General features: G+C 35.7%; 1 protein-coding gene across 10 annotated transcripts in view; it reads left to right on the top strand.

The window, feature by feature from the left end:
- Mkk4 (MAP kinase kinase 4) overlaps positions 1 to 12,296 on the top strand; it is a 335,120-nt gene extending 322,824 nt beyond the window's left edge. For all 10 annotated transcript variants that reach the window (XM_068359301.1, XM_068359292.1, XM_068359283.1 and 7 more), the window contains one exon: positions 7,106 to 12,296. The gene's annotated coding sequence lies outside the window, so the exon portion shown is untranslated. The remainder of the gene's footprint in view (positions 1 to 7,105) is intronic.
- The last annotated feature ends 211 nt before the right edge of the window (positions 12,297 to 12,507 follow it).

The following is a 12,507-nucleotide window of genomic DNA, read 5'->3' as shown; positions in this document are numbered from 1 at the left end:
AAGGGCATGCCTGCCAGTACGGGGAAGACCAGGGCTGGACAGGGGTGCCAACATAACACCGAACGGAACAAGTCGAATGGTAAATAAAACATAAATGCTGCCGATCGAGAGTCCCCCTCAGATAAAGACTAAACTCTAAAATAATAGCGATTCCTTGGAATCGTGGAAAGAGAACTAATCATGAAATATCAGCACAAGGCGTCTCCACGGTATTGACCGAGAAGGACGCCGCCATAACCAAACACAGCATGAAAATCCTCTATGGGATAACCATGGTGAAAATAATAATAATAATAATAATAGTAACTGCTCGATCATCGGTAAGAGCGCAAGTTCAAAACGAATAACAAATAGTATGGAAGACCAAATGTAAATCGTTAGGAACGGAAGGAGGTAGCAAGAACTAAAATGGCCGCCGCGACGCGGGGCCGATAACAATAGCGAAACCAATAAACATAAATAACACTAAAAGTAAGGAAAATGCTACCTCCGAAAGCTCAGAAAACATAAGTCTGGTACTTAACTTCGATGAGGAAGCTTGAGATTCCGACATGATGAGCAGGAAAAGCATAAAATCCAAGAAAAGGGCACAGCGAAAATCACAGCACTTAACAAGAGTGATGCTAAATGAGGAGTGACGTCATTGGCGTGGGTAGGATTGTGGGTAGCGACGGTCTGTGGTGGACTTGGGACGGCTCCTCTTGATTTGGGGGATATTGACGAGGAGATATCTAATTGGTACGAGACCTCTGCATGTGATTTTCACGCCCGTATTACTTATACCGACACCTTTCAGGTGAGCGAGCTGGGTTCACACCTAGCATTCCTATGCAATTTTTTCTCTGGTTTTATTTAGCAGTTATATACCTTAGAAATGATGCTAAAGGAGCATTTCACTGGGCGGCACAGGTCAGAGCCCAGAAACCTGTTTTTCTCAGTTCCACTTTTTTCCCATTCAAATGCTTATAGCTTCCTTATTTGAAAACAAATTTCAAGGATAAATATAGTATCTTAAAGAAAAAGAAAACAGCTATTTTTGGTGGAAATATATTTTTTATGAATGAAATACAAAGCGTAGGAGTTTGGAGTTTAAAATTTTTTAACAAAAGATAAGAATAATCATATAAATTTTTTCTTTCCTTTTGTCATAAAATTGGTTCTGAGAGATCCTTCTCCTTATTATATACCTTCTATTTCATAAGTTTTATTACAATAGCTCTTTTAATAAATTATTAGAATCAATTATTTTTATTTTTAGATCAAATTGAAACTAATCAACCAATCCCCTTGGAATTTCTTCAGAATAATTACCTTATACATATATATAAACTTTATGAATCTTATCAGATTCTGATTGGAAATTCATATATGGCGGTTGCCCCCCTTAAAATTCTAATTATTTCTGTGAACCTCCCCAGATGTTCAAATTGCTTACTCCCACACTGATGGAAGTAGGATGCCCGTGAAGGAAAGATAGGTTACCAAGAAATTTAAAATATGCAATTAAAATTCTAGGCTCAATAAGTCAATATTTAATGGAAATCATTTTAAGATAGTTTAAGATTTGCTGGCCGTGGCTTGGACAGAAATGTTGGCTGAGGTTATATGGTTTATTTACACACAATTCTAATATTCCTTGTGAGTGGATAAGTAGCAGGAAAAATATTTACATCTAAAATGGTACAAAACTACAATCCATATCAATATATTTTATTCACAGGAACAAATTCATTAGAAACATTTGAATTGAAAGCTTACAATATTCATTATTTGATATCAGTTTCTGTTTAAAAGATAAAAGGATAAAATAACTTCATTCTTGGAATACTGGAAACAAATATCTCCAATCAGTTTTCATGCCATTCACGGGAGGTCGTGTTTTGGTGACCAGAATATCGCTCTGAGATGCTATGTATTGGTTCTTACAATATCCCCCCCCCCCCCCAATAAAGACTCGGGAGACTGAAACTTCCTTCTGGATGAATGCTGGTTTAAGCCTGTCCACTGATTCCCTGATATTTCTACCTTCCACTGACACCTTATGACACTTCAGTTTTTGCTAAGGTATGCAATGAGGTATGCATCTGGCATGGGAGTAGGTGTGAATCTAGTGAATCTACTCTTGATGAATGCATATTTGGTACTGTATGCTCTAATTCTCTGGTGACATAGGTAATCATGGCGATTTTTTTTTTTTTTTTTTTTTCATTCTATTACATACATCTGAGAGGATGGTGGGTTCATATGGATCCGAAAATATGTTTTAGGGTAACACTAATAATTATCTGTAGAGTGCCTCCACCAGCAAAGCGTTGATGGCTGCGTGACAGGATGTTCTCAGTCCTTATAGGGTCCATGGTAAATTCTTCTTCCACCTTCCCATCCTGTCACTGCTTTAAGGAGTGATGGAAATGCTTGACTATGTCGTTAGCTTCTGGGTTGTACGGTGTCGCATGGTTTAATTTTGTCCTGAGGCTGGCAGTGAGGCAACTGCAAATGGCTGATGTGAAATTAGTCCCCCTATCTCTGATAATGTATTGGAGAACTCTTTGTTTGCTGACCCAATTTATTAGAGCTTTTGGACAGCTTTTTGCCGTCTGCTGTTTGACAGGTTTTACCTTGGGCTATCTGGTATTCTGGTAGATGATAATGAAAAGGAATTTACAGTATATCCCTTGATGTCAACATGAATATGAATGAGGTGCTGATTGGGTGCCTTGAATTTTCCAGATTATGTGTGCCTTGGGATCTTTGATGATGTCTGACAGGGAAGACATTTTTTTGCCCATTTCTTGATGTCTGTCTTTATTGACCTCCAGATTTATTGCTCAGTTAGGATGCAGGAAGTGGAGGTCTGAAGCATGTGATAAATTGTGATAAACCATAGGTAAGGTTGAATCTTTTCTCCTCAAAACTAATGAAATATAAGGGCAAGGGCATCTGGTACTCGTCTTGCAGGCAATAGTTCTCTCTCTGTCATCTTTCATGAAATCCCTCCATGTCAGGGTGGGAATTTTTCCCAGTGGTGCTGTAGGTCTTCGTCATCCTTCGGGTTTGCTTCTATCTTAGGTATTATATCCCTATTTAGATGATGTTAATGGTATTTTGGGGCATTCATAACATTGTTGGAAGAGCACTTCAAATACCAGATGGTGCAAGAGTGCTTGGTAATTGGCAATTATTGCTGCTGTTGGCATGCTAGCCAGCAATTTGTTTTTTTGTGATAGGATGAATCAAGGCTGATGGTCTATTTGCACCATGAATTGTTATCCTTGGAGCATGTGTTTGAAATGAATTAGGGCATGGTGGATTGCCAGTAGTTTTCTGCTGAAGGTAGAGTATTTATGTCTGTTGGAGATAACTCCTTGCTGAAAAATGCTAGCTGTTGGCAGCCCTCGTCTGTATACTGTTTAAGTACTGCGCCCATTGCTGTGCTACTTACATCGATGGTCAGTATAGGGGACCTATTGGAGAGAGAAAATACTAGTGTTGCAGAAGTAAGGGTTTTTTGGCTTCTTAAAATGCCATTTCTTGCTTATCTGACCAGCATAATCCATTGGGTTTTCCTTTTAAGCATTCATGTATGGGAGACATGATTCTATCCAGTTTGGTTAAGAAACAGTATTAGTAATTGATCCTTGCAGAAAACTCTTGCAATGTTTAAATGTTTCCTAGCCTTGGAAAATTTGTAATGGCTTGGACCTATGTCTAGAGGATTTTAACACTTTCGGGACTTATTTGATGACCGAGAAGTGCTATTTTATTTTTCACCCATTCACACTTATCTTGTTGGACAATTAACCCATTTTCTCTGAATTTCTCGAGAACTTGTTTGACACCTTTGATGTGCTATTTATAGTTGTGACTGGAAATCAGGATGTTGTCCATGTAAACAATGCAACAAGGTAACTCTTTGAGGATGTCCTTTAATTGTTGAAAGGTGACACCTGCGTTTTGAAGGTTGCAACAGCTGTAATTAAAAGCATATTTTTATTATTATTATTATGATTATTATTGTTATTGTTATTATTATTATTATTATTATTATTATTATTATTGTTGTTGTTATTACTAGCTAAGCTACAACCCTAGTTGGAAAAGCAAGATGCTATAAGCCCAAGGGCTCCAACAGGAAAAAATAGCAGTGAGGAAAGGAAATACGGAAATAAATAAATGATATGAGAAATAATTAACAATTAAAATAAAATGTTTTAAAAACAGTAATAACATCAAAACAGATATTTCATATGTAAACTATAAAAAGACTTTGTTAGTCTGTTCAGCATAAAATATTTGTTGCAAGTTTGAACTTTTTAAGTTCTACTGATTCAACTAACTGATTAGGAAGATCATTCCACAACTTGGTCACAGCTGGAATAAAACTTATAGAGTACTGTGCAGTATTGAGCCTCATGGTGGAGAAGGCCTGTCTATTAGAATTAACTGCATGCTTATTATTATTATGAACTGGATGAAACTGTCCAGGAAGATCCAAATGTAAAGGAGGATCGGAATTATAAAAAATCTTCTGCAACATGCATAACGAACTAATTGAACGACAGTGCGAGAGATTAATATCTAGATCAGGAGTAAGGTGATGATTGCTGTCTTTTCTACATCTTTTTTTATTAACAGGACTTGATAAAAGGCTTTCAAGAGATTAATTTTTTCGAATACTATATTCTTGCCCCTTCCACTTGGTTAGTTAGGTAGTGGGTACCTGTCTTGTACTGTTTGAATGTTGTCACTGGTAGTCCCTGCAGGGCCGCTAGGTCCCATCTCCTTTAGACATCATGTGGTGGGGAGATTCCCCGTGCCCCAGGCCTGAAGGCTTTCTGCCAGATTCCTGCCTATTCCATGTCCTGGAATACTCGTAATTTCTTTGTGTGGGCTAGTTTGTCTCAATTCAGCTGCTGATGGGGTCCCTTCGTGATGATATGATGTTTGATGTGGGGTTTCGTAGGACAGGTTAGGTCATGTTGGAGGTTGTCCTAGAATACTTTGGAAAATTCCTGAAGGAGGAGAGAGATTTCTGGTGTTGGCATGGGATATGTTAGTGCCCTTGGAGTAATAGGGGCTTTAGGGTATCTCTGGTTGTGACTACAAGCATGTCGTGTGCCTTCAGGAAATCTGCTCCGAGTAGTGTGAAGGTCATGTCTTCTGTGAATAATGGCCAACTGTATAGTTTTCCTACAAATGCTACTTGCATGTTTCTTGTTTCATATATCTAGCAAGGCACAGTTTACAGTAGACACATGAAGGGTGTTGGGAGCTTGGACGAACAATATGCATGCTTCCGTATTGATTGGGAATTCCAGGTCAGACATCTCATCAGTGATTAGAAACAAACAAAAGTCTTTTCCCGTTTTCTAGAAGACATCAAAAGAAATCTCGTTTCCCCATATGAGACAATCAGTTTGGCCATTGCTGACTGTTTGATTGGATCACTGTTGTGGCTGTGCTGCATGGTTTTTGACAGCATGCACCCTTGCTCGCACTTTTGAGCCTCACTCCCAAATCTCCAATGTAAGAAGGAAAGACCCTTTGGTTTATCAGGCTGTATTATCTGGTATGGTGACTGCTTGATAAAATGCTTGTTGTTCCTTGAACGGTGTATGGTAATGGCGGGATATTCCAGCTTACCATCTGTCTCTTTGTCACTTATAGGTTGAGGGTGTGTTGCAGCCACTGCTACAGTTGCTGGAGTGGGTTCTGCCAATGTACCTGATCTACCATTTGTAGGAAATCTTTGACAGGCATGGTTAATGCATTTGCCATTGCCATGACTGTTTTATGTGGTGACTTCATCAGAGGGACTTAACTCTCTTGAGTGCAGTATTGTCTTGTTGGGCGTCAGTGGCAGGTCGGGTGTTGTTACTAGTCATCGAAGTTTCTTGTAAACGTTTGAGGGCCGTTATTAATATTATTATTATTATTATTATTATTATATTAATATTATTATTATTATTATTATTATTATTATTATTATTATTAAATAGCTAAGCTACAACCATATTAAGAAAAGCAGGATACTATAGGCTGAAGGGCTCCAACAGGGAAAATAGCCTAGGGAGGAAAGGATGCAAGAAAATGAATAAACTACAAGAAAAGTAATGAATGATTAAAATAAACATTTGTAAGAACAGTAACAAAATTAAAATTAATATAGATCTTTCATATGTAAACTATAAAAACGACAAAAAATCAGAGGAAGAGAAAACAGATGGAATAGTGTACCCATGTGTACCCTTAAGCAAGATAACTCTACCCCAAGACAGTGGTACACCATGGTACAGAGGCTATGGTACTACCCAAGACTGGAGAACAATGGTTTGACTGGAGTGTCCTTCTCCTAGAAGAGTTGCTTACCTTAGCTAAAGAGTCTCTTCTACCCTTACCAAGAGGAAAGTGGACACTGAACAATTACAGTGTAGTAATTAATCCCTTGGGTGAAGAAGAATTGTTTGGTAATCTCATTGTTGTCAGGTGTATGAGGACAGAGGAGAATATGTAAAGATTAGGCGAGACTATTTGGTGTGTGTACGTAGGCAATAGGAAAATGAACTGTAACCCGAGATAAGGAACCAATGTAGTACTGTCTGGTCAGTCTAAGGACCCCCATAACTTTCTAGCAGCAGTATTGCAATGGGTGGCTGGTGCCCTAGCCAACCTACTACCTTTGGTAGCTACCCTTCAAACTTGAATTGATTAAGCCTTTTGGCTCCTTTAGCAAAGGCTACATACTTCAGTTTTATTACCAATTTTTGAAGAATAAGCCATTAGCAAATGAATGGTTACAAGTCATAACAGCAAGACTAGGCAGAGACCCGATATTATTCTTTTTTAATCTTCCCCTATTAAAATTAGCTTACTTGCGCTTTGGAATTCTTTGCAAAGTATGCCTGCCTTTGAAAATGGTTGAGTGTTGGAGGTCATCTCATGTTACAATGGGTACATTGCAGACACTACTCTACCTTACAGAGAAAATTATGGGTAGTAAGCAAAGGTTCTTAGATATGGCAATTGTGCAAAAATATCTCTGGGTTTATATGGGAGGACCTGTATAATTTTTAAAGAGAAATTAAATGCTTTGTTGTTCTTACAGGTGTTTTGGCAAGAAGGCATTGGTGGTGGCATGGAAGGAAACCTACCCAGTGACACGACAAATTGGAGCTTGGGTCCTAGATTGGGCCTTAGCATCACTTGTCGAAATGTCCTTTTACTGGTTTAACCTTTGAGTGCCCAGTGGAGCCCTGCTTTCGTATGATGCCATTGGACTTTCTTTTTGACTGTGATGTTTTGACTGGTGCCCTAAAATTTTGATGGGAGCAACATCAATATTTTTCTCTCATGGAAATTACTTGAAATCTTGGATTTTAAAAAAATCAGTATAAGTATATATAAAGGCAAACTGAAGAATTGTTATTTGTGGAAGATATACTTTTATACTAAGTTTTTAACTTGATCTTGAAAATACCTTGTAAAGATTCTACAAACCAAGCTGGATTTGGTGGTGGAAACGTGATATATATATAAGCCCTAAATGATAATTTTGGGCAGTAAAGTTTAAAGTAATTAATATGTAATAAGTGAAGGTGTGTTCTTTTGCCTGTATGCTGATGATAGTATTATACTTTTTATTGTATTTATTATTAGTTAATTTTAAAGCACACAGTGTTCATGCCGATGAAAGAATTGTGGCAGTGAGATGCAGAAACTAAGAGGAGATTGGTCAGAGAATTGTGACCATGTTGTTAATTTGAAGTGTTAATATGGCTTATTGGGGTTTAAGTCAAAAGAGCTTTTTTTAGAAATCTATTCTAACGGCAACTGGTGTTTCCAATGAAGTCCTGCAGAGAACTTTGCCTCGTTGATTGTCTCGTTAAGTGCATGACAGACATGTATGGTGCACTGATTTTCATCATAAGATACTGGAGACAAATGTAAAGAATAGTGCATCACAGGTATCTACTACATTCATTTGGAATGCCTTTAGCTAAATTAGTAAGAAATAAGTCTTTGCAGCACTTTTGCTCTTTTAATTTAACCAAAATTAAGGTTTAAAGGATCAAACCATTTTGTTTTTGTTTCTTTTTTTACTCATACATTTTGAGACATTTCTTTTAATGAGAAGGCATTGTATTCATAGATTTATAAATAAGTGTGGTGTTTATTTACTCCACAAGAAGTGTTTCACCTCATAAAATTTTTTTTCATAACTCATGAAGATTATAAATATTGTATTTAAGATGCTTATTTTTAGTGCCATTGTTATAGTGTGATTTTGACATAAGAGGATTATTTATTTGTAGTTGCAGTAGTTGGATTCTTCATGGTATTTGCAAGTACGTAATGTTATTTTTATGACGTATCAGAACTGGATGTATTTCAAGATTTGTTAATCATTTGAAGGAACCCTTACTTTTTAGACATGGCCTTGACTCTATAGAATCATCATCATCATCTTTTGAGGTAAAGGAAGATTTTAAAATGTCAAAGGTATTGTTTTCTGTATTTCTTGCAAAGACACTATACCAGTGATATAATGTAGATTTCAGATATAACCACTTGCACAGAAAATATTTTATCAATGGATAGTTTTTAGTACAGTATAGTATTATGTGATTTGATGTAGTCAACTTGCATTTGCCATGTAGACTCAAGCTACTAATATCATTTGCTAAATAATGTAAGTTGTTAAAAAGAAAGCTATTTTGAATACATAGGGGCAATTGGTTTGTGTGTGTTATAGAAACAAAATATTTGGTTGCTCAGGGTCTGATAAAAAAAAAACTGGGAATTGATTTTAGAGAATAAGGTTGCAGTTTAAAATAAAAAACCTCTTCAAGAAGCAACTCCCACAGCATTGATTTTAGTATAAATGTGTTTTATTAGTTTCTTACTCATTCATATGCATTATAGTTTCTGTTAGTTTTCACTAACCACTTTAGTTCTCTTTTTGGCTTTCAAATTCCAAATCAGCTGATAATGGGCATAGTTCACGGTTGTACTTGTAAAACAATGTTCTTATCAGCCATTGGAAGCCATACAATGCATTATATCTCAACAATCATATCTTGTGATTAGTTTTAAAACATTTGTTAGGTGATTGTGCTTAGTTCACTGTATAGTAGTTCAGTCTGTATTGAAGTGGAGGTATTTGATGTTACAGTATTCAGCTCTTGACTGACAAATAAGGAGTTTACAGGCCACTGAATTGCAAAGTACACCTACACCATTCAAAGGAATCATATGCCATTCAGGAATAATACAGTAGAGTCATGCTTCTTGTTACGTCGTTTCTTGAGTTGTTTTTTACTTTACAATATGTTTTGTCTAGAAAGTATTGAAAATATTTTATTTAAACATATAACTCTAACAGCGATGAGCACAGATGTAAAATCCCAATAATCTACAAAAATCACTTGAGACAATGAAAATGCAATATCACATGATACTATATGTTCAAATGTAGGCCAAACAGAATATAGATTAATTCAAAGATTTTAAAATATTGGAAAAAAAGGTCGTATTTATTTGACGTTAAAGTTTTTACCTTCTGATAGTTCTAAAGTTTGGCAGTGTGATAGCGCTTGTTCTTGACAGTGTAATCAAACGTGATTGTGTATTTTGTAATCTTAATACTTGTCACCATGGCTCTGAAGAATATTCCCAGTGCTTGTGATAGTAACCATTATGCTATATCACTGGGACTGGGAGATAAGCTGGCTATGGTAAAATGCCATGATAATGGTGTAGAGGTTGTTACTATTGCTTGTTCTTTTGGCTTGAGTCTGATTATAATTTTGACTTAGATTTGATATGCAACAGATTTTAAGCCCCGTCAAAATTATTGCTCCAGTAAGAGAAGACTCATGATCTACAAAGAAAATGAAAAATTTCTCTATGGACTGAAAGGCAGACTGCATATCCCTATAAGTCAGTTGGTGATCAAGGAGACAAGTCTTTGTTTCAACAATGAAAAGTTATGAATTCATTAGACATTGAAAAGTTGAACTATTAAATGGCTTATTGTACTGTGTTAGTTTCAATATGGGTTTGTCTTTAAGGGCTGATAGGGTGTCTGGATGGTTTGTTGAAATATTAATTCATGTTAAATTGTTTTTGTGTTGTCACGAGTATTAGAACCAACTAATGACGGATGATGAGGTATGACTGTACACAGAGTTAAGGTGTTGGAAATTCAGGATTTTGAGTACAAATCAGACTCCTAGAGTTATCCATTTAGCATTTTTATTGCCTAACATATTTTGTATCATTTGGCATTTCATCAAGATTAGAGCTTTGAACTTTCATAAGACAGATATTTCAATGCATCCATGGAAGGAAGTGTTGAAGGTTTTTATCTGTTATCGTCACTTGCATAAAGTTATTGTTGATAATTATTTAGATAGTGCAACAATACATTTTCATACTTGGTGGCATATAGAATTCAACTCAGGCCATTAGGAGATTTATTGAAAAAAGAAATTGATTTAAGTGTGGGAATTGAACTACTCCTGTTATTACTGACTGATGTGCTCATCTGTTGTTCTTGTCAGTATATTTGTTTGTTCTATGAATAATTCATTATAACATGCTGTTTACAATAGTTTTTATGATAGCGACAAGATATGTTTTGGTCTTACATTCAAGTAGCAGGGTAATTGTTGAAAAAGTTCAGGTTGTTTTGTATTTTAAAGGTATAGTTGTTGTTGTCTGAGTTTTCTTGTTCTTGGTTTTGTATTCTATACAGTTTTGCTTCACTCAGATGAAGACTTTGGCTTTGAGGTGTTAAATTAGTTTAATTTGAATGTAACCTCTCTATAATTCAATGTTAAGGATGTATGTTGATTCTGTAGGCTCTCTTCATAAGAAAGAGGTGTCTTTTATATGCCACCAGTTTATTGTCTGTATTTTCATATATTGTACATCAATATCTCCCGTCAAAGTAAGTAAGAGCTTATTGAAAGACTACATTTACTCTATATACTTTTGAGTTTTAGTAATATTTTTTCTTCACATTCATTTCGATCAGGATTCTATTTCTAAGGATAACATTTTCAAAAAATGTCCTCTGCTGATCTTGCATTTGCTTGGTCTAGTTTTCGTACATATCAACTTTACTTTTTATACTGAACTTAACATCAAAATGCCTTGTCAAGTAGAATGATATTCCAGCACTAAGTATAGTGTGGCATCTAGCAGCAATTAATTTAGAATGCACAAAAGTTACACTTTCAAGCAAATTTGAGGCATAATTGCATTTAAACTCTTTCCACAACTAAGTAAAACACCTTGTAGAAAAAAATATAAAATTAGTGCAGAAGCATAACCACTCACTTATCACTCCCTGGCTTGTAAGAAATTCCAGAGCTATCCTGAATTAATAGAGCATGCTTGTTAATTCTGCATCATAATCATGCCGCTGGTAGTAAATTTGTGAAACTAACTTTTTGGGGTTAATTTGCTGTGTGGTCTCCAAGGACCCAGCAAAGAACCCAGAGATCTTATTAGCCTTGATCCACCAATTTTAGCAGTTAGAGGTTTTGGAAATTGGGTCATGGCAGACCAAGCCCCTTTCCACTTTGGATCTGAAGCCTTTTTTATTTTCATTTGTCAATTAGTGAGAGTTCTTGATTCTACTGGATTCCTTAATCCATGAAAATTACATCTATGATGTTATTGTATATGTTTAGTAGCGTGGCTATGAGAGCAAGAAACAACTTATGCCATGTTAGAACATCTTCAGGGTTTAGTCATACCTTCTTAAAGCGTTGGTTTTCTTTGATTTTACTGAGGAATTTTCCTTAGATATTTCTCATTATTCTCTAAAACTTGGACCTGAAGTACATCAAAAAATAATAACCAAGATGTTTAATTTGATTGCTCCATATTTTTTCCCCTTTTAATGTTGTTGTAATGCTAGCAGCATACACATTCACCTAGCTTGAATTATTCTAGATATTTTACTTAATTTCCATGCAAGCAATGCTACCATCATTTTCCTGTGTTCGTGTAGTTAGGCTTATAAATGAATTAACATCAGGAGAATTTCAAAGTTCCCTCAAATATGCATTTTTTTTATTTAGTAACTTCATGTCTTTGTTCCAGTTTCTTTTTCAATTTCACTTTCATCTGTGATAACATTTGGATGGTACAGGGCAGTAAATGTGAAGTACTTTTTTTCATTTAAGTGGCATAAGAATTACAGATCCACTAGTGTTCAATGAAAAGTTACAAGTTGTGTGGTTAGTTATGATTTATAATTAAAGTGAAGCCTGTAATAGGTTCTATTTATTTATTTATTTACCTTAACTAAGTTTACCTTCATTATTGGCAAGAGGACTTTACTCAAATAATAAAAATCTTGCTAAGGACGAGAAGAATGATGTGGATACAGTCATGATATTTCATGACATACTTCCTTGCTTAATGGGAAATGGCAAAGGATGTGACCGTCTTTGATAGTGGAGAATTGCCATAGTTTGAATTTTGTCAAAATTG

Source organism: Palaemon carinicauda, chromosome 2, assembly GCF_036898095.1.
Source record: "Palaemon carinicauda isolate YSFRI2023 chromosome 2, ASM3689809v2, whole genome shotgun sequence".
Taxonomy (NCBI): Eukaryota; Metazoa; Arthropoda; class Malacostraca; order Decapoda; family Palaemonidae; genus Palaemon; species Palaemon carinicauda.
Note: the sequence above shows the minus strand (reverse complement) of the source record. Positions and strands in the feature narration are given on the sequence as shown.